Consider the following 16,074-nt stretch of genomic DNA (forward strand, 5'->3'; position numbering starts at 1 on the left):
AGAAGAAAGTTCAATTGTAGTTCTAAACATACTTAGGGTGTTTTTTACTCACTTTTTGTCTCTCCCGAGACGTTATTCCTCTCTCCTACAGCGTCAATCACAATTACATCCACTTGGCCAATTATGAAAATTATGTGATGACGTCATTTAGCGACTTCTAGCTACTTTTAGGACCAGCAATAGCTACTTTCCTTCCTGAGGATTTGGCAACACTGCCTCTCACATGCTCAGGCCCACTTTGCGTCCCAAAACGTAGCTTAAGAAACCCTGTTGCTAGACAATTGAAGGTGTCTGTATCGTTTCCAATATTAGTAAAAGACATCTCTTTTGTGATGTGATTTTGCTAGACAGAGATGTGGGTTAAATTAATGAGACTGGTTTGATTCAAATAGGTGTGGGTGTTCACATCTGCAACATATATGACTTTTATGGGTGCTGTGGCTTAGTTGGTTAAAGTGCCTGTCTAGTAAACAGGAGATCCTGAGTTCAAATCTCAGCAGTACCTTTTTATTGTTCACATTGGTGGAGAAGGTCAGAGGGGAGGGCACTCAGGTTTTCTCACCAATGGGTTTAGAGAATTAGAGATGACGTGAGGAGGATGCAATTGAGATATTCCAATGTCACGGAAAAAGGGCACTTTTTGAATGAGAAAAAACCTACCGACTGTGTAAAGCTCCATTGTTTCTTCAGTTTATTCATTATCGAGACCAAAATGAAAAGAGTTTAGCCAGCTTGTGCACATCACTTTCACAGTCTATGTAGGCTTTACAAAGCCACCTCTTGAAGCCGGCCGTGATCGTATAGTGGTTAGTACTCTGCGTTGTGGTCGCAGCAACCCCGGTTCGAATCCGGGTCACGGCACTGCAATGTAATTTTAGAAGGGTTGTTTTTTGAATGAGTTAAGACTTGCTATGCAAGCTAAGAAACTCAGCAACTCTGCCGTTTGACAAAGTTCCCCACCATATTGTAGGTTAATTACTTACACGAAATCATTCATCTGCTGTTTCAGACGTTTTTACCATTTTTAAGCTCGAGAGCCAAATGAGAAATGCAGTGTCCTCGAACGACCAACATTATGAAGAAATAGTGTATGATTCTGAATGTTCACTCATATCTCGCGACCCACCTATGACATGTTAATAACCGCTTTGGGTCCCAAATCATAGTTTAAGAATTCATGTCAGAGGTTCTTGAGTTTATTCATCTCGAGACCCAAATGAAAAATGTACTGTCCTCGAATGATCATAGTTACGAAGAAATAGTATGTGATTACCATTGATTACTGATATCTCGCTACCCACCTCTCACCAGTGTTGCCAACTTAGCGACTTTGTCGCTATATTTAGTGAGTATTCAGAAAAAAGACAAGAATCGACAGAAGAAAGTTCAATTGTAGTTCTAAACATACTTAGGGTGTTTTTTACTCACTTTTTGTCTCTCCCGAGACGTTATTCCTCTCTCCTACAGCGTCAATCACAATTACATCCACTTGGCCAATTATGAAAATTATGTGATGACGTCATTTAGCGACTTCTAGCTACTTTTAGGACCAGCAATAGCTACTTTCCTTCCTGAGGATTTGGCAACACTGCCTCTCACATGCTCAGGCCCACTTTGCGTCCCAAAACGTAGCTTAAGAAACCCTGTTGCTAGACAATTGAAGGTGTCTGTATCGTTTCCAATATTAGTAAAAGACATCTCTTTTGTGATGTGATTTTGCTAGACAGAGATGTGGGTTAAATTAATGAGACTGGTTTGATTCAAATAGGTGTGGGTGTTCACATCTGCAACATATATGACTTTTATGGGTGCTGTGGCTTAGTTGGTTAAAGTGCCTGTCTAGTAAACAGGAGATCCTGAGTTCAAATCTCAGCAGTACCTTTTTATTGTTCACATTGGTGGAGAAGGTCAGAGGGGAGGGCACTCAGGTTTTCTCACCAATGGGTTTAGAGAATTAGAGATGACGTGAGGAGGATGCAATTGAGATATTCCAATGTCACGGAAAAAGGGCACTTTTTGAATGAGAAAAAACCTACCGACTGTGTAAAGCTCCACTGTTTCTTCAGTTTATTCATTATCGAGACCAAAATGAAAAGAGTTTAGCCAGCTTGTGCACATCACTTTCACAGCCTATGTAGGCTTTACAAAGCCAGCTCTTGTAGCCGGCCGTGATCGTATAGTGGTTAGTACTCTGCGTTGTGGTCGCAGCAACCCCGGTTCGAATCCGGGTCACGGCACTGCAATGTAATTTTAGAAGGGTTGTTTTTTGAATGAGTTAAGACTTGCTATGCAAGCTAAGAAACTCAGCAACTCTGCCGTTTGACAAAGTTCCCCACCATATTGTAGGTTAATTACTTACACGAAATGATTCATCTGCTGTTTCAGACGTTTTTACCATTTTTAAGCTCGAGAGCCAAATGAGAAATGCAGTGTCCTCGAACGACCAACATTATGAAGAAATAGTGTATGATTCTGAATGTTCACTCATATCTCGCGACCCACCTATGACATGTTAATAACCGCTTTGGGTCCCAAATCATAGTTTAAGAATTCATGTCAGAGGTTCTTGAGTTTATTCATCTCGAGACCCAAATGAAAAATGTACTGTCCTCGAATGATCATAGTTACGAAGAAATAGTATGTGATTACCATTGATTACTGATATCTCGCTACCCACCTCTCACCAGTGTTGCCAACTTAGCGACTTTGTCGCTATATTTAGTGAGTATTCAGAAAAAAGACAAGAATCGACAGAAGAAAGTTCAATTGTAGTTCTAAACATACTTAGGGTGTTTTTTACTCACTTTTTGTCTCTCCCGAGACGTTATTCCTCTCTCCTACAGCGTCAATCACAATTACATCCACTTGGCCAATTATGAAAATTATGTGATGACGTCATTTAGCGACTTCTAGCTACTTTTAGGACCAGCAATAGCTACTTTCCTTCCTGAGGATTTGGCAACACTGCCTCTCACATGCTCAGGCCCACTTTGCGTCCCAAAACGTAGCTTAAGAAACCCTGTTGCTAGACAATTGAAGGTGTCTGTATCGTTTCCAATATTAGTAAAAGACATCTCTTTTGTGATGTGATTTTGCTAGACAGAGATGTGGGTTAAATTAATGAGACTGGTTTGATTCAAATAGGTGTGGGTGTTCACATCTGCAACATATATGACTTTTATGGGTGCTGTGGCTTAGTTGGTTAAAGTGCCTGTCTAGTAAACAGGAGATCCTGAGTTCAAATCTCAGCAGTACCTTTTTATTGTTCACATTGGTGGAGAAGGTCAGAGGGGAGGGCACTCAGGTTTTCTCACCAATGGGTTTAGAGAATTAGAGATGACGTGAGGAGGATGCAATTGAGATATTCCAATGTCACGGAAAAAGGGCACTTTTTGAATGAGAAAAAACCTACCGACTGTGTAAAGCTCCACTGTTTCTTCAGTTTATTCATTATCGAGACCAAAATGAAAAGAGTTTAGCCAGCTTGTGCACATCACTTTCACAGCCTATGTAGGCTTTACAAAGCCAGCTCTTGTAGCCGGCCGTGATCGTATAGTGGTTAGTACTCTGCGTTGTGGTCGCAGCAACCCCGGTTCGAATCCGGGTCACGGCACTGCAATGTAATTTTAGAAGGGTTGTTTTTTGAATGAGTTAAGACTTACTATGCAAGCTAAGAAACTCAGCAACTCTGCCGTTTGACAAAGTTCCCCACCATATTGTAGGTTAATTACTTACACGAAATGATTCATCTGCTGTTTCAGACGTTTTTACCATTTTTAAGCTCGAGAGCCAAATGAGAAATGCAGTGTCCTCGAACGACCAACATTATGAAGAAATAGTGTATGATTCTGAATGTTCACTCATATCTCGCGACCCACCTATGACATGTTAATAACCGCTTTGGGTCCCAAATCATAGTTTAAGAATTCATGTCAGAGGTTCTTGAGTTTATTCATCTCGAGACCCAAATGAAAAATGTACTGTCCTCGAATGATCATAGTTACGAAGAAATAGTATGTGATTACCATTGATTACTGATATCTCGCTACCCACCTCTCACCAGTGTTGCCAACTTAGCGACTTTGTCGCTATATTTAGTGAGTATTCAGAAAAAAGACAAGAATCGACAGAAGAAAGTTCAATTGTAGTTCTAAACATACTTAGGGTGTTTTTTACTCACTTTTTGTCTCTCCCGAGGCGTTATTCCTCTCTCCTACAGCGTCAATCACAATTACATCCACTTGGCCAATTATGAAAATTATGTGATGACGTCATTTAGCGACTTCTAGCTACTTTTAGGACCAGCAATAGCTACTTTCCTTCCTGAGGATTTGGCAACACTGCCTCTCACATGCTCAGGCCCACTTTGCGTCCCAAAACGTAGCTTAAGAAACCCTGTTGCTAGACAATTGAAGGTGTCTGTATCGTTTCCAATATTAGTAAAAGACATCTCTTTTGTGATGTGATTTTGCTAGACAGAGATGTGGGTTAAATTAATGAGACTGGTTTGATTCAAATAGGTGTGGGTGTTCACATCTGCAACATATATGACTTTTATGGGTGCTGTGGCTTAGTTGGTTAAAGTGCCTGTCTAGTAAACAGGAGATCCTGAGTTCAAATCTCAGCAGTACCTTTTTATTGTTCACATTGGTGGAGAAGGTCAGAGGGGAGGGCACTCAGGTTTTCTCACCAATGGGTTTAGAGAATTAGAGATGACGTGAGGAGGATGCAATTGAGATATTCCAATGTCACGGAAAAAGGGCACTTTTTGAATGAGAAAAAACCTACCGACTGTGTAAAGCTCCACTGTTTCTTCAGTTTATTCATTATCGAGACCAAAATGAAAAGAGTTTAGCCAGCTTGTGCACATCACTTTCACAGCCTATGTAGGCTTTACAAAGCCAGCTCTTGTAGCCGGCCGTGATCGTATAGTGGTTAGTACTCTGCGTTGTGGTCGCAGCAACCCCGGTTCGAATCCGGGTCACGGCACTGCAATGTAATTTTAGAAGGGTTGTTTTTTGAATGAGTTAAGACTTACTATGCAAGCTAAGAAACTCAGCAACTCTGCCGTTTGACAAAGTTCCCCACCATATTGTAGGTTAATTACTTACACGAAATGATTCATCTGCTGTTTCAGACGTTTTTACCATTTTTAAGCTCGAGAGCCAAATGAGAAATGCAGTGTCCTCGAACGACCAACATTATGAAGAAATAGTGTATGATTCTGAATGTTCACTCATATCTCGCGACCCACCTATGACATGTTAATAACCGCTTTGGGTCCCAAATCATAGTTTAAGAATTCATGTCAGAGGTTCTTGAGTTTATTCATCTCGAGACCCAAATGAAAAATGTACTGTCCTCGAATGATCATAGTTACGAAGAAATAGTATGTGATTACCATTGATTACTGATATCTCGCTACCCACCTCTCACCAGTGTTGCCAACTTAGCGACTTTGTCGCTATATTTAGTGAGTATTCAGAAAAAAGACAAGAATCGACAGAAGAAAGTTCAATTGTAGTTCTAAACATACTTAGGGTGTTTTTTACTCACTTTTTGTCTCTCCCGAGACGTTATTCCTCTCTCCTACAGCGTCAATCACAATTACATCCACTTGGCCAATTATGAAAATTATGTGATGACGTCATTTAGCGACTTCTAGCTACTTTTAGGACCAGCAATAGCTACTTTCCTTCCTGAGGATTTGGCAACACTGCCTCTCACATGCTCAGGCCCACTTTGCGTCCCAAAACGTAGCTTAAGAAACCCTGTTGCTAGACAATTGAAGGTGTCTGTATCGTTTCCAATATTAGTAAAAGACATCTCTTTTGTGATGTGATTTTGCTAGACAGAGATGTGGGTTAAATTAATGAGACTGGTTTGATTCAAATAGGTGTGGGTGTTCACATCTGCAACATATATGACTTTTATGGGTGCTGTGGCTTAGTTGGTTAAAGTGCCTGTCTAGTAAACAGGAGATCCTGAGTTCAAATCTCAGCAGTACCTTTTTATTGTTCACATTGGTGGAGAAGGTCAGAGGGGAGGGCACTCAGGTTTTCTCACCAATGGGTTTAGAGAATTAGAGATGACGTGAGGAGGATGCAATTGAGATATTCCAATGTCACGGAAAAAGGGCACTTTTTGAATGAGAAAAAACCTACCGACTGTGTAAAGCTCCACTGTTTCTTCAGTTTATTCATTATCGAGACCAAAATGAAAAGAGTTTAGCCAGCTTGTGCACATCACTTTCACAGCCTATGTAGGCTTTACAAAGCCAGCTCTTGTAGCCGGCCGTGATCGTATAGTGGTTAGTACTCTGCGTTGTGGTCGCAGCAACCCCGGTTCGAATCCGGGTCACGGCACTGCAATGTAATTTTAGAAGGGTTGTTTTTTGAATGAGTTAAGACTTACTATGCAAGCTAAGAAACTCAGCAACTCTGCCGTTTGACAAAGTTCCCCACCATATTGTAGGTTAATTACTTACACGAAATGATTCATCTGCTGTTTCAGACGTTTTTACCATTTTTAAGCTCGAGAGCCAAATGAGAAATGCAGTGTCCTCGAACGACCAACATTATGAAGAAATAGTGTATGATTCTGAATGTTCACTCATATCTCGCGACCCACCTATGACATGTTAATAACCGCTTTGGGTCCCAAATCATAGTTTAAGAATTCATGTCAGAGGTTCTTGAGTTTATTCATCTCGAGACCCAAATGAAAAATGTACTGTCCTCGAATGATCATAGTTACGAAGAAATAGTATGTGATTACCATTGATTACTGATATCTCGCTACCCACCTCTCACCAGTGTTGCCAACTTAGCGACTTTGTCGCTATATTTAGTGAGTATTCAGAAAAAAGACAAGAATCGACAGAAGAAAGTTCAATTGTAGTTCTAAACATACTTAGGGTGTTTTTTACTCACTTTTTGTCTCTCCCGAGGCGTTATTCCTCTCTCCTACAGCGTCAATCACAATTACATCCACTTGGCCAATTATGAAAATTATGTGATGACGTCATTTAGCGACTTCTAGCTACTTTTAGGACCAGCAATAGCTACTTTCCTTCCTGAGGATTTGGCAACACTGCCTCTCACATGCTCAGGCCCACTTTGCGTCCCAAAACGTAGCTTAAGAAACCCTGTTGCTAGACAATTGAAGGTGTCTGTATCGTTTCCAATATTAGTAAAAGACATCTCTTTTGTGATGTGATTTTGCTAGACAGAGATGTGGGTTAAATTAATGAGACTGGTTTGATTCAAATAGGTGTGGGTGTTCACATCTGCAACATATATGACTTTTATGGGTGCTGTGGCTTAGTTGGTTAAAGTGCCTGTCTAGTAAACAGGAGATCCTGAGTTCAAATCTCAGCAGTACCTTTTTATTGTTCACATTGGTGGAGAAGGTCAGAGGGGAGGGCACTCAGGTTTTCTCACCAATGGGTTTAGAGAATTAGAGATGACGTGAGGAGGATGCAATTGAGATATTCCAATGTCACGGAAAAAGGGCACTTTTTGAATGAGAAAAAACCTACCGACTGTGTAAAGCTCCACTGTTTCTTCAGTTTATTCATTATCGAGACCAAAATGAAAAGAGTTTAGCCAGCTTGTGCACATCACTTTCACAGCCTATGTAGGCTTTACAAAGCCAGCTCTTGTAGCCGGCCGTGATCGTATAGTGGTTAGTACTCTGCGTTGTGGTCGCAGCAACCCCGGTTCGAATCCGGGTCACGGCACTGCAATGTAATTTTAGAAGGGTTGTTTTTTGAATGAGTTAAGACTTACTATGCAAGCTAAGAAACTCAGCAACTCTGCCGTTTGACAAAGTTCCCCACCATATTGTAGGTTAATTACTTACACGAAATGATTCATCTGCTGTTTCAGACGTTTTTACCATTTTTAAGCTCGAGAGCCAAATGAGAAATGCAGTGTCCTCGAACGACCAACATTATGAAGAAATAGTGTATGATTCTGAATGTTCACTCATATCTCGCGACCCACCTATGACATGTTAATAACCGCTTTGGGTCCCAAATCATAGTTTAAGAATTCATGTCAGAGGTTCTTGAGTTTATTCATCTCGAGACCCAAATGAAAAATGTACTGTCCTCGAATGATCATAGTTACGAAGAAATAGTATGTGATTACCATTGATTACTGATATCTCGCTACCCACCTCTCACCAGTGTTGCCAACTTAGCGACTTTGTCGCTATATTTAGTGAGTATTCAGAAAAAAGACAAGAATCGACAGAAGAAAGTTCAATTGTAGTTCTAAACATACTTAGGGTGTTTTTTACTCACTTTTTGTCTCTCCCGAGACGTTATTCCTCTCTCCTACAGCGTCAATCACAATTACATCCACTTGGCCAATTATGAAAATTATGTGATGACGTCATTTAGCGACTTCTAGCTACTTTTAGGACCAGCAATAGCTACTTTCCTTCCTGAGGATTTGGCAACACTGCCTCTCACATGCTCAGGCCCACTTTGCGTCCCAAAACGTAGCTTAAGAAACCCTGTTGCTAGACAATTGAAGGTGTCTGTATCGTTTCCAATATTAGTAAAAGACATCTCTTTTGTGATGTGATTTTGCTAGACAGAGATGTGGGTTAAATTAATGAGACTGGTTTGATTCAAATAGGTGTGGGTGTTCACATCTGCAACATATATGACTTTTATGGGTGCTGTGGCTTAGTTGGTTAAAGTGCCTGTCTAGTAAACAGGAGATCCTGAGTTCAAATCTCAGCAGTACCTTTTTATTGTTCACATTGGTGGAGAAGGTCAGAGGGGAGGGCACTCAGGTTTTCTCACCAATGGGTTTAGAGAATTAGAGATGACGTGAGGAGGATGCAATTGAGATATTCCAATGTCACGGAAAAAGGGCACTTTTTGAATGAGAAAAAACCTACCGACTGTGTAAAGCTCCACTGTTTCTTCAGTTTATTCATTATCGAGACCAAAATGAAAAGAGTTTAGCCAGCTTGTGCACATCACTTTCACAGCCTATGTAGGCTTTACAAAGCCAGCTCTTGTAGCCGGCCGTGATCGTATAGTGGTTAGTACTCTGCGTTGTGGTCGCAGCAACCCCGGTTCGAATCCGGGTCACGGCACTGCAATGTAATTTTAGAAGGGTTGTTTTTTGAATGAGTTAAGACTTACTATGCAAGCTAAGAAACTCAGCAACTCTGCCGTTTGACAAAGTTCCCCACCATATTGTAGGTTAATTACTTACACGAAATGATTCATCTGCTGTTTCAGACGTTTTTACCATTTTTAAGCTCGAGAGCCAAATGAGAAATGCAGTGTCCTCGAACGACCAACATTATGAAGAAATAGTGTATGATTCTGAATGTTCACTCATATCTCGCGACCCACCTATGACATGTTAATAACCGCTTTGGGTCCCAAATCATAGTTTAAGAATTCATGTCAGAGGTTCTTGAGTTTATTCATCTCGAGACCCAAATGAAAAATGTACTGTCCTCGAATGATCATAGTTACGAAGAAATAGTATGTGATTACCATTGATTACTGATATCTCGCTACCCACCTCTCACCAGTGTTGCCAACTTAGCGACTTTGTCGCTATATTTAGTGAGTATTCAGAAAAAAGACAAGAATCGACAGAAGAAAGTTCAATTGTAGTTCTAAACATACTTAGGGTGTTTTTTACTCACTTTTTGTCTCTCCCGAGACGTTATTCCTCTCTCCTACAGCGTCAATCACAATTACATCCACTTGGCCAATTATGAAAATTATGTGATGACGTCATTTAGCGACTTCTAGCTACTTTTAGGACCAGCAATAGCTACTTTCCTTCCTGAGGATTTGGCAACACTGCCTCTCACATGCTCAGGCCCACTTTGCGTCCCAAAACGTAGCTTAAGAAACCCTGTTGCTAGACAATTGAAGGTGTCTGTATCGTTTCCAATATTAGTAAAAGACATCTCTTTTGTGATGTGATTTTGCTAGACAGAGATGTGGGTTAAATTAATGAGACTGGTTTGATTCAAATAGGTGTGGGTGTTCACATCTGCAACATATATGACTTTTATGGGTGCTGTGGCTTAGTTGGTTAAAGTGCCTGTCTAGTAAACAGGAGATCCTGAGTTCAAATCTCAGCAGTACCTTTTTATTGTTCACATTGGTGGAGAAGGTCAGAGGGGAGGGCACTCAGGTTTTCTCACCAATGGGTTTAGAGAATTAGAGATGACGTGAGGAGGATGCAATTGAGATATTCCAATGTCACGGAAAAAGGGCACTTTTTGAATGAGAAAAAACCTACCGACTGTGTAAAGCTCCACTGTTTCTTCAGTTTATTCATTATCGAGACCAAAATGAAAAGAGTTTAGCCAGCTTGTGCACATCACTTTCACAGCCTATGTAGGCTTTACAAAGCCAGCTCTTGTAGCCGGCCGTGATCGTATAGTGGTTAGTACTCTGCGTTGTGGTCGCAGCAACCCCGGTTCGAATCCGGGTCACGGCACTGCAATGTAATTTTAGAAGGGTTGTTTTTTGAATGAGTTAAGACTTGCTATGCAAGCTAAGAAACTCAGCAACTCTGCCGTTTGACAAAGTTCCCCACCATATTGTAGGTTAATTACTTACACGAAATGATTCATCTGCTGTTTCAGACGTTTTTACCATTTTTAAGCTCGAGAGCCAAATGAGAAATGCAGTGTCCTCGAACGACCAACATTATGAAGAAATAGTGTATGATTCTGAATGTTCACTCATATCTCGCGACCCACCTATGACATGTTAATAACCGCTTTGGGTCCCAAATCATAGTTTAAGAATTCATGTCAGAGGTTCTTGAGTTTATTCATCTCGAGACCCAAATGAAAAATGTACTGTCCTCGAATGATCATAGTTACGAAGAAATAGTATGTGATTACCATTGATTACTGATATCTCGCTACCCACCTCTCACCAGTGTTGCCAACTTAGCGACTTTGTCGCTATATTTAGTGAGTATTCAGAAAAAAGACAAGAATCGACAGAAGAAAGTTCAATTGTAGTTCTAAACATACTTAGGGTGTTTTTTACTCACTTTTTGTCTCTCCCGAGACGTTATTCCTCTCTCCTACAGCGTCAATCACAATTACATCCACTTGGCCAATTATGAAAATTATGTGATGACGTCATTTAGCGACTTCTAGCTACTTTTAGGACCAGCAATAGCTACTTTCCTTCCTGAGGATTTGGCAACACTGCCTCTCACATGCTCAGGCCCACTTTGCGTCCCAAAACGTAGCTTAAGAAACCCTGTTGCTAGACAATTGAAGGTGTCTGTATCGTTTCCAATATTAGTAAAAGACATCTCTTTTGTGATGTGATTTTGCTAGACAGAGATGTGGGTTAAATTAATGAGACTGGTTTGATTCAAATAGGTGTGGGTGTTCACATCTGCAACATATATGACTTTTATGGGTGCTGTGGCTTAGTTGGTTAAAGTGCCTGTCTAGTAAACAGGAGATCCTGAGTTCAAATCTCAGCAGTACCTTTTTATTGTTCACATTGGTGGAGAAGGTCAGAGGGGAGGGCACTCAGGTTTTCTCACCAATGGGTTTAGAGAATTAGAGATGACGTGAGGAGGATGCAATTGAGATATTCCAATGTCACGGAAAAAGGGCACTTTTTGAATGAGAAAAAACCTACCGACTGTGTAAAGCTCCACTGTTTCTTCAGTTTATTCATTATCGAGACCAAAATGAAAAGAGTTTAGCCAGCTTGTGCACATCACTTTCACAGCCTATGTAGGCTTTACAAAGCCAGCTCTTGTAGCCGGCCGTGATCGTATAGTGGTTAGTACTCTGCGTTGTGGTCGCAGCAACCCCGGTTCGAATCCGGGTCACGGCACTGCAATGTAATTTTAGAAGGGTTGTTTTTTGAATGAGTTAAGACTTACTATGCAAGCTAAGAAACTCAGCAACTCTGCCGTTTGACAAAGTTCCCCACCATATTGTAGGTTAATTACTTACACGAAATGATTCATCTGCTGTTTCAGACGTTTTTACCATTTTTAAGCTCGAGAGCCAAATGAGAAATGCAGTGTCCTCGAACGACCAACATTATGAAGAAATAGTGTATGATTCTGAATGTTCACTCATATCTCGCGACCCACCTATGACATGTTAATAACCGCTTTGGGTCCCAAATCATAGTTTAAGAATTCATGTCAGAGGTTCTTGAGTTTATTCATCTCGAGACCCAAATGAAAAATGTACTGTCCTCGAATGATCATAGTTACGAAGAAATAGTATGTGATTACCATTGATTACTGATATCTCGCTACCCACCTCTCACCAGTGTTGCCAACTTAGCGACTTTGTCGCTATATTTAGTGAGTATTCAGAAAAAAGACAAGAATCGACAGAAGAAAGTTCAATTGTAGTTCTAAACATACTTAGGGTGTTTTTTACTCACTTTTTGTCTCTCCCGAGACGTTATTCCTCTCTCCTACAGCGTCAATCACAATTACATCCACTTGGCCAATTATGAAAATTATGTGATGACGTCATTTAGCGACTTCTAGCTACTTTTAGGACCAGCAATAGCTACTTTCCTTCCTGAGGATTTGGCAACACTGCCTCTCACATGCTCAGGCCCACTTTGCGTCCCAAAACGTAGCTTAAGAAACCCTGTTGCTAGACAATTGAAGGTGTCTGTATCGTTTCCAATATTAGTAAAAGACATCTCTTTTGTGATGTGATTTTGCTAGACAGAGATGTGGGTTAAATTAATGAGACTGGTTTGATTCAAATAGGTGTGGGTGTTCACATCTGCAACATATATGACTTTTATGGGTGCTGTGGCTTAGTTGGTTAAAGTGCCTGTCTAGTAAACAGGAGATCCTGAGTTCAAATCTCAGCAGTACCTTTTTATTGTTCACATTGGTGGAGAAGGTCAGAGGGGAGGGCACTCAGGTTTTCTCACCAATGGGTTTAGAGAATTAGAGATGACGTGAGGAGGATGCAATTGAGATATTCCAATGTCACGGAAAAAGGGCACTTTTTGAATGAGAAAAAACCTACCGACTGTGTAAAGCTCCACTGTTTCTTCAGTTTATTCATTATCGAGACCAAAATGAAAAGAGTTTAGCCAGCTTGTGCACATCACTTTCACAGCCTATGTAGGCTTTACAAAGCCAGCTCTTGTAGCCGGCCGTGATCGTATAGTGGTTAGTACTCTGCGTTGTGGTCGCAGCAACCCCGGTTCGAATCCGGGTCACGGCACTGCAATGTAATTTTAGAAGGGTTGTTTTTTGAATGAGTTAAGACTTACTATGCAAGCTAAGAAACTCAGCAACTCTGCCGTTTGACAAAGTTCCCCACCATATTGTAGGTTAATTACTTACACGAAATGATTCATCTGCTGTTTCAGACGTTTTTACCATTTTTAAGCTCGAGAGCCAAATGAGAAATGCAGTGTCCTCGAACGACCAACATTATGAAGAAATAGTGTATGATTCTGAATGTTCACTCATATCTCGCGACCCACCTATGACATGTTAATAACCGCTTTGGGTCCCAAATCATAGTTTAAGAATTCATGTCAGAGGTTCTTGAGTTTATTCATCTCGAGACCCAAATGAAAAATGTACTGTCCTCGAATGATCATAGTTACGAAGAAATAGTATGTGATTACCATTGATTACTGATATCTCGCTACCCACCTCTCACCAGTGTTGCCAACTTAGCGACTTTGTCGCTATATTTAGTGAGTATTCAGAAAAAAGACAAGAATCGACAGAAGAAAGTTCAATTGTAGTTCTAAACATACTTAGGGTGTTTTTTACTCACTTTTTGTCTCTCCCGAGACGTTATTCCTCTCTCCTACAGCGTCAATCACAATTACATCCACTTGGCCAATTATGAAAATTATGTGATGACGTCATTTAGCGACTTCTAGCTACTTTTAGGACCAGCAATAGCTACTTTCCTTCCTGAGGATTTGGCAACACTGCCTCTCACATGCTCAGGCCCACTTTGCGTCCCAAAACGTAGCTTAAGAAACCCTGTTGCTAGACAATTGAAGGTGTCTGTATCGTTTCCAATATTAGTAAAAGACATCTCTTTTGTGATGTGATTTTGCTAGACAGAGATGTGGGTTAAATTAATGAGACTGGTTTGATTCAAATAGGTGTGGGTGTTCACATCTGCAACATATATGACTTTTATGGGTGCTGTGGCTTAGTTGGTTAAAGTGCCTGTCTAGTAAACAGGAGATCCTGAGTTCAAATCTCAGCAGTACCTTTTTATTGTTCACATTGGTGGAGAAGGTCAGAGGGGAGGGCACTCAGGTTTTCTCACCAATGGGTTTAGAGAATTAGAGATGACGTGAGGAGGATGCAATTGAGATATTCCAATGTCACGGAAAAAGGGCACTTTTTGAATGAGAAAAAACCTACCGACTGTGTAAAGCTCCACTGTTTCTTCAGTTTATTCATTATCGAGACCAAAATGAAAAGAGTTTAGCCAGCTTGTGCACATCACTTTCACAGCCTATGTAGGCTTTACAAAGCCAGCTCTTGTAGCCGGCCGTGATCGTATAGTGGTTAGTACTCTGCGTTGTGGTCGCAGCAACCCCGGTTCGAATCCGGGTCACGGCACTGCAATGTAATTTTAGAAGGGTTGTTTTTTGAATGAGTTAAGACTTACTATGCAAGCTAAGAAACTCAGCAACTCTGCCGTTTGACAAAGTTCCCCACCATATTGTAGGTTAATTACTTACACGAAATGATTCATCTGCTGTTTCAGACGTTTTTACCATTTTTAAGCTCGAGAGCCAAATGAGAAATGCAGTGTCCTCGAACGACCAACATTATGAAGAAATAGTGTATGATTCTGAATGTTCACTCATATCTCGCGACCCACCTATGACATGTTAATAACCGCTTTGGGTCCCAAATCATAGTTTAAGAATTCATGTCAGAGGTTCTTGAGTTTATTCATCTCGAGACCCAAATGAAAAATGTACTGTCCTCGAATGATCATAGTTACGAAGAAATAGTATGTGATTACCATTGATTACTGATATCTCGCTACCCACCTCTCACCAGTGTTGCCAACTTAGCGACTTTGTCGCTATATTTAGTGAGTATTCAGAAAAAAGACAAGAATCGACAGAAGAAAGTTCAATTGTAGTTCTAAACATACTTAGGGTGTTTTTTACTCACTTTTTGTCTCTCCCGAGACGTTATTCCTCTCTCCTACAGCGTCAATCACAATTACATCCACTTGGCCAATTATGAAAATTATGTGATGACGTCATTTAGCGACTTCTAGCTACTTTTAGGACCAGCAATAGCTACTTTCCTTCCTGAGGATTTGGCAACACTGCCTCTCACATGCTCAGGCCCACTTTGCGTCCCAAAACGTAGCTTAAGAAACCCTGTTGCTAGACAATTGAAGGTGTCTGTATCGTTTCCAATATTAGTAAAAGACATCTCTTTTGTGATGTGATTTTGCTAGACAGAGATGTGGGTTAAATTAATGAGACTGGTTTGATTCAAATAGGTGTGGGTGTTCACATCTGCAACATATATGACTTTTATGGGTGCTGTGGCTTAGTTGGTTAAAGTGCCTGTCTAGTAAACAGGAGATCCTGAGTTCAAATCTCAGCAGTACCTTTTTATTGTTCACATTGGTGGAGAAGGTCAGAGGGGAGGGCACTCAGGTTTTCTCACCAATGGGTTTAGAGAATTAGAGATGACGTGAGGAGGATGCAATTGAGATATTCCAATGTCACGGAAAAAGGGCACTTTTTGAATGAGAAAAAACCTACCGACTGTGTAAAGCTCCACTGTTTCTTCAGTTTATTCATTATCGAGACCAAAATGAAAAGAGTTTAGCCAGCTTGTGCACATCACTTTCACAGCCTATGTAGGCTTTACAAAGCCAGCTCTTGTAGCCGGCCGTGATCGTATAGTGGTTAGTACTCTGCGTTGTGGTCGCAGCAACCCCGGTTCGAATCCGGGTCACGGCACTGCAATGTAATTTTAGAAGGGTTGTTTTTTGAATGAGTTAAGACTTGCTATGCAAGCTAAGAAACTCAGCAACTCT

General features: G+C 40.8%; 24 non-coding genes across 24 annotated transcripts; all 24 read left to right on the forward strand.

The window, feature by feature from the left end:
• The first annotated feature begins 431 nt into the window (after positions 1-431).
• On the forward strand, positions 432-505 carry trnat-agu (transfer RNA threonine (anticodon AGU)). The gene has a single exon. It is a non-coding gene; the product is annotated as a tRNA-Thr (tRNA).
• Positions 506-789: 284 nt separating this feature from the next.
• trnah-gug (transfer RNA histidin (anticodon GUG)) lies at positions 790-861 on the forward strand. The gene has a single exon. It is a non-coding gene; the product is annotated as a tRNA-His (tRNA).
• Positions 862-1,807: 946 nt separating this feature from the next.
• Positions 1,808-1,881, forward strand: trnat-agu (transfer RNA threonine (anticodon AGU)). The gene has a single exon. It is a non-coding gene; the product is annotated as a tRNA-Thr (tRNA).
• A 284-nt stretch (positions 1,882-2,165) lies between these two features.
• trnah-gug (transfer RNA histidin (anticodon GUG)) lies at positions 2,166-2,237 on the forward strand. The gene has a single exon. It is a non-coding gene; the product is annotated as a tRNA-His (tRNA).
• Positions 2,238-3,183: 946 nt separating this feature from the next.
• On the forward strand, positions 3,184-3,257 carry trnat-agu (transfer RNA threonine (anticodon AGU)). The gene has a single exon. It is a non-coding gene; the product is annotated as a tRNA-Thr (tRNA).
• A 284-nt stretch (positions 3,258-3,541) lies between these two features.
• Positions 3,542-3,613, forward strand: trnah-gug (transfer RNA histidin (anticodon GUG)). The gene has a single exon. It is a non-coding gene; the product is annotated as a tRNA-His (tRNA).
• Positions 3,614-4,559: 946 nt separating this feature from the next.
• Positions 4,560-4,633, forward strand: trnat-agu (transfer RNA threonine (anticodon AGU)). Its single transcript has one exon. It is a non-coding gene; the product is annotated as a tRNA-Thr (tRNA).
• Positions 4,634-4,917: 284 nt separating this feature from the next.
• On the forward strand, positions 4,918-4,989 carry trnah-gug (transfer RNA histidin (anticodon GUG)). Its single transcript has one exon. It is a non-coding gene; the product is annotated as a tRNA-His (tRNA).
• A 946-nt stretch (positions 4,990-5,935) lies between these two features.
• Positions 5,936-6,009, forward strand: trnat-agu (transfer RNA threonine (anticodon AGU)). Its single transcript has one exon. It is a non-coding gene; the product is annotated as a tRNA-Thr (tRNA).
• Positions 6,010-6,293: 284 nt separating this feature from the next.
• trnah-gug (transfer RNA histidin (anticodon GUG)) lies at positions 6,294-6,365 on the forward strand. The gene has a single exon. It is a non-coding gene; the product is annotated as a tRNA-His (tRNA).
• A 946-nt stretch (positions 6,366-7,311) lies between these two features.
• trnat-agu (transfer RNA threonine (anticodon AGU)) lies at positions 7,312-7,385 on the forward strand. Its single transcript has one exon. It is a non-coding gene; the product is annotated as a tRNA-Thr (tRNA).
• A 284-nt stretch (positions 7,386-7,669) lies between these two features.
• Positions 7,670-7,741, forward strand: trnah-gug (transfer RNA histidin (anticodon GUG)). Its single transcript has one exon. It is a non-coding gene; the product is annotated as a tRNA-His (tRNA).
• Positions 7,742-8,687: 946 nt separating this feature from the next.
• On the forward strand, positions 8,688-8,761 carry trnat-agu (transfer RNA threonine (anticodon AGU)). The gene has a single exon. It is a non-coding gene; the product is annotated as a tRNA-Thr (tRNA).
• A 284-nt stretch (positions 8,762-9,045) lies between these two features.
• trnah-gug (transfer RNA histidin (anticodon GUG)) lies at positions 9,046-9,117 on the forward strand. Its single transcript has one exon. It is a non-coding gene; the product is annotated as a tRNA-His (tRNA).
• A 946-nt stretch (positions 9,118-10,063) lies between these two features.
• trnat-agu (transfer RNA threonine (anticodon AGU)) lies at positions 10,064-10,137 on the forward strand. The gene has a single exon. It is a non-coding gene; the product is annotated as a tRNA-Thr (tRNA).
• Positions 10,138-10,421: 284 nt separating this feature from the next.
• trnah-gug (transfer RNA histidin (anticodon GUG)) lies at positions 10,422-10,493 on the forward strand. The gene has a single exon. It is a non-coding gene; the product is annotated as a tRNA-His (tRNA).
• Positions 10,494-11,439: 946 nt separating this feature from the next.
• trnat-agu (transfer RNA threonine (anticodon AGU)) lies at positions 11,440-11,513 on the forward strand. The gene has a single exon. It is a non-coding gene; the product is annotated as a tRNA-Thr (tRNA).
• Positions 11,514-11,797: 284 nt separating this feature from the next.
• trnah-gug (transfer RNA histidin (anticodon GUG)) lies at positions 11,798-11,869 on the forward strand. Its single transcript has one exon. It is a non-coding gene; the product is annotated as a tRNA-His (tRNA).
• A 946-nt stretch (positions 11,870-12,815) lies between these two features.
• Positions 12,816-12,889, forward strand: trnat-agu (transfer RNA threonine (anticodon AGU)). The gene has a single exon. It is a non-coding gene; the product is annotated as a tRNA-Thr (tRNA).
• Positions 12,890-13,173: 284 nt separating this feature from the next.
• On the forward strand, positions 13,174-13,245 carry trnah-gug (transfer RNA histidin (anticodon GUG)). The gene has a single exon. It is a non-coding gene; the product is annotated as a tRNA-His (tRNA).
• A 946-nt stretch (positions 13,246-14,191) lies between these two features.
• Positions 14,192-14,265, forward strand: trnat-agu (transfer RNA threonine (anticodon AGU)). Its single transcript has one exon. It is a non-coding gene; the product is annotated as a tRNA-Thr (tRNA).
• A 284-nt stretch (positions 14,266-14,549) lies between these two features.
• Positions 14,550-14,621, forward strand: trnah-gug (transfer RNA histidin (anticodon GUG)). The gene has a single exon. It is a non-coding gene; the product is annotated as a tRNA-His (tRNA).
• Positions 14,622-15,567: 946 nt separating this feature from the next.
• trnat-agu (transfer RNA threonine (anticodon AGU)) lies at positions 15,568-15,641 on the forward strand. Its single transcript has one exon. It is a non-coding gene; the product is annotated as a tRNA-Thr (tRNA).
• Positions 15,642-15,925: 284 nt separating this feature from the next.
• Positions 15,926-15,997, forward strand: trnah-gug (transfer RNA histidin (anticodon GUG)). The gene has a single exon. It is a non-coding gene; the product is annotated as a tRNA-His (tRNA).
• The last annotated feature ends 77 nt before the right edge of the window (positions 15,998-16,074 follow it).

Source organism: Oncorhynchus clarkii, unplaced genomic scaffold, assembly GCF_045791955.1.
Source record: "Oncorhynchus clarkii lewisi isolate Uvic-CL-2024 unplaced genomic scaffold, UVic_Ocla_1.0 unplaced_contig_5774_pilon_pilon, whole genome shotgun sequence".
Taxonomy (NCBI): Eukaryota; Metazoa; Chordata; class Actinopteri; order Salmoniformes; family Salmonidae; genus Oncorhynchus; species Oncorhynchus clarkii.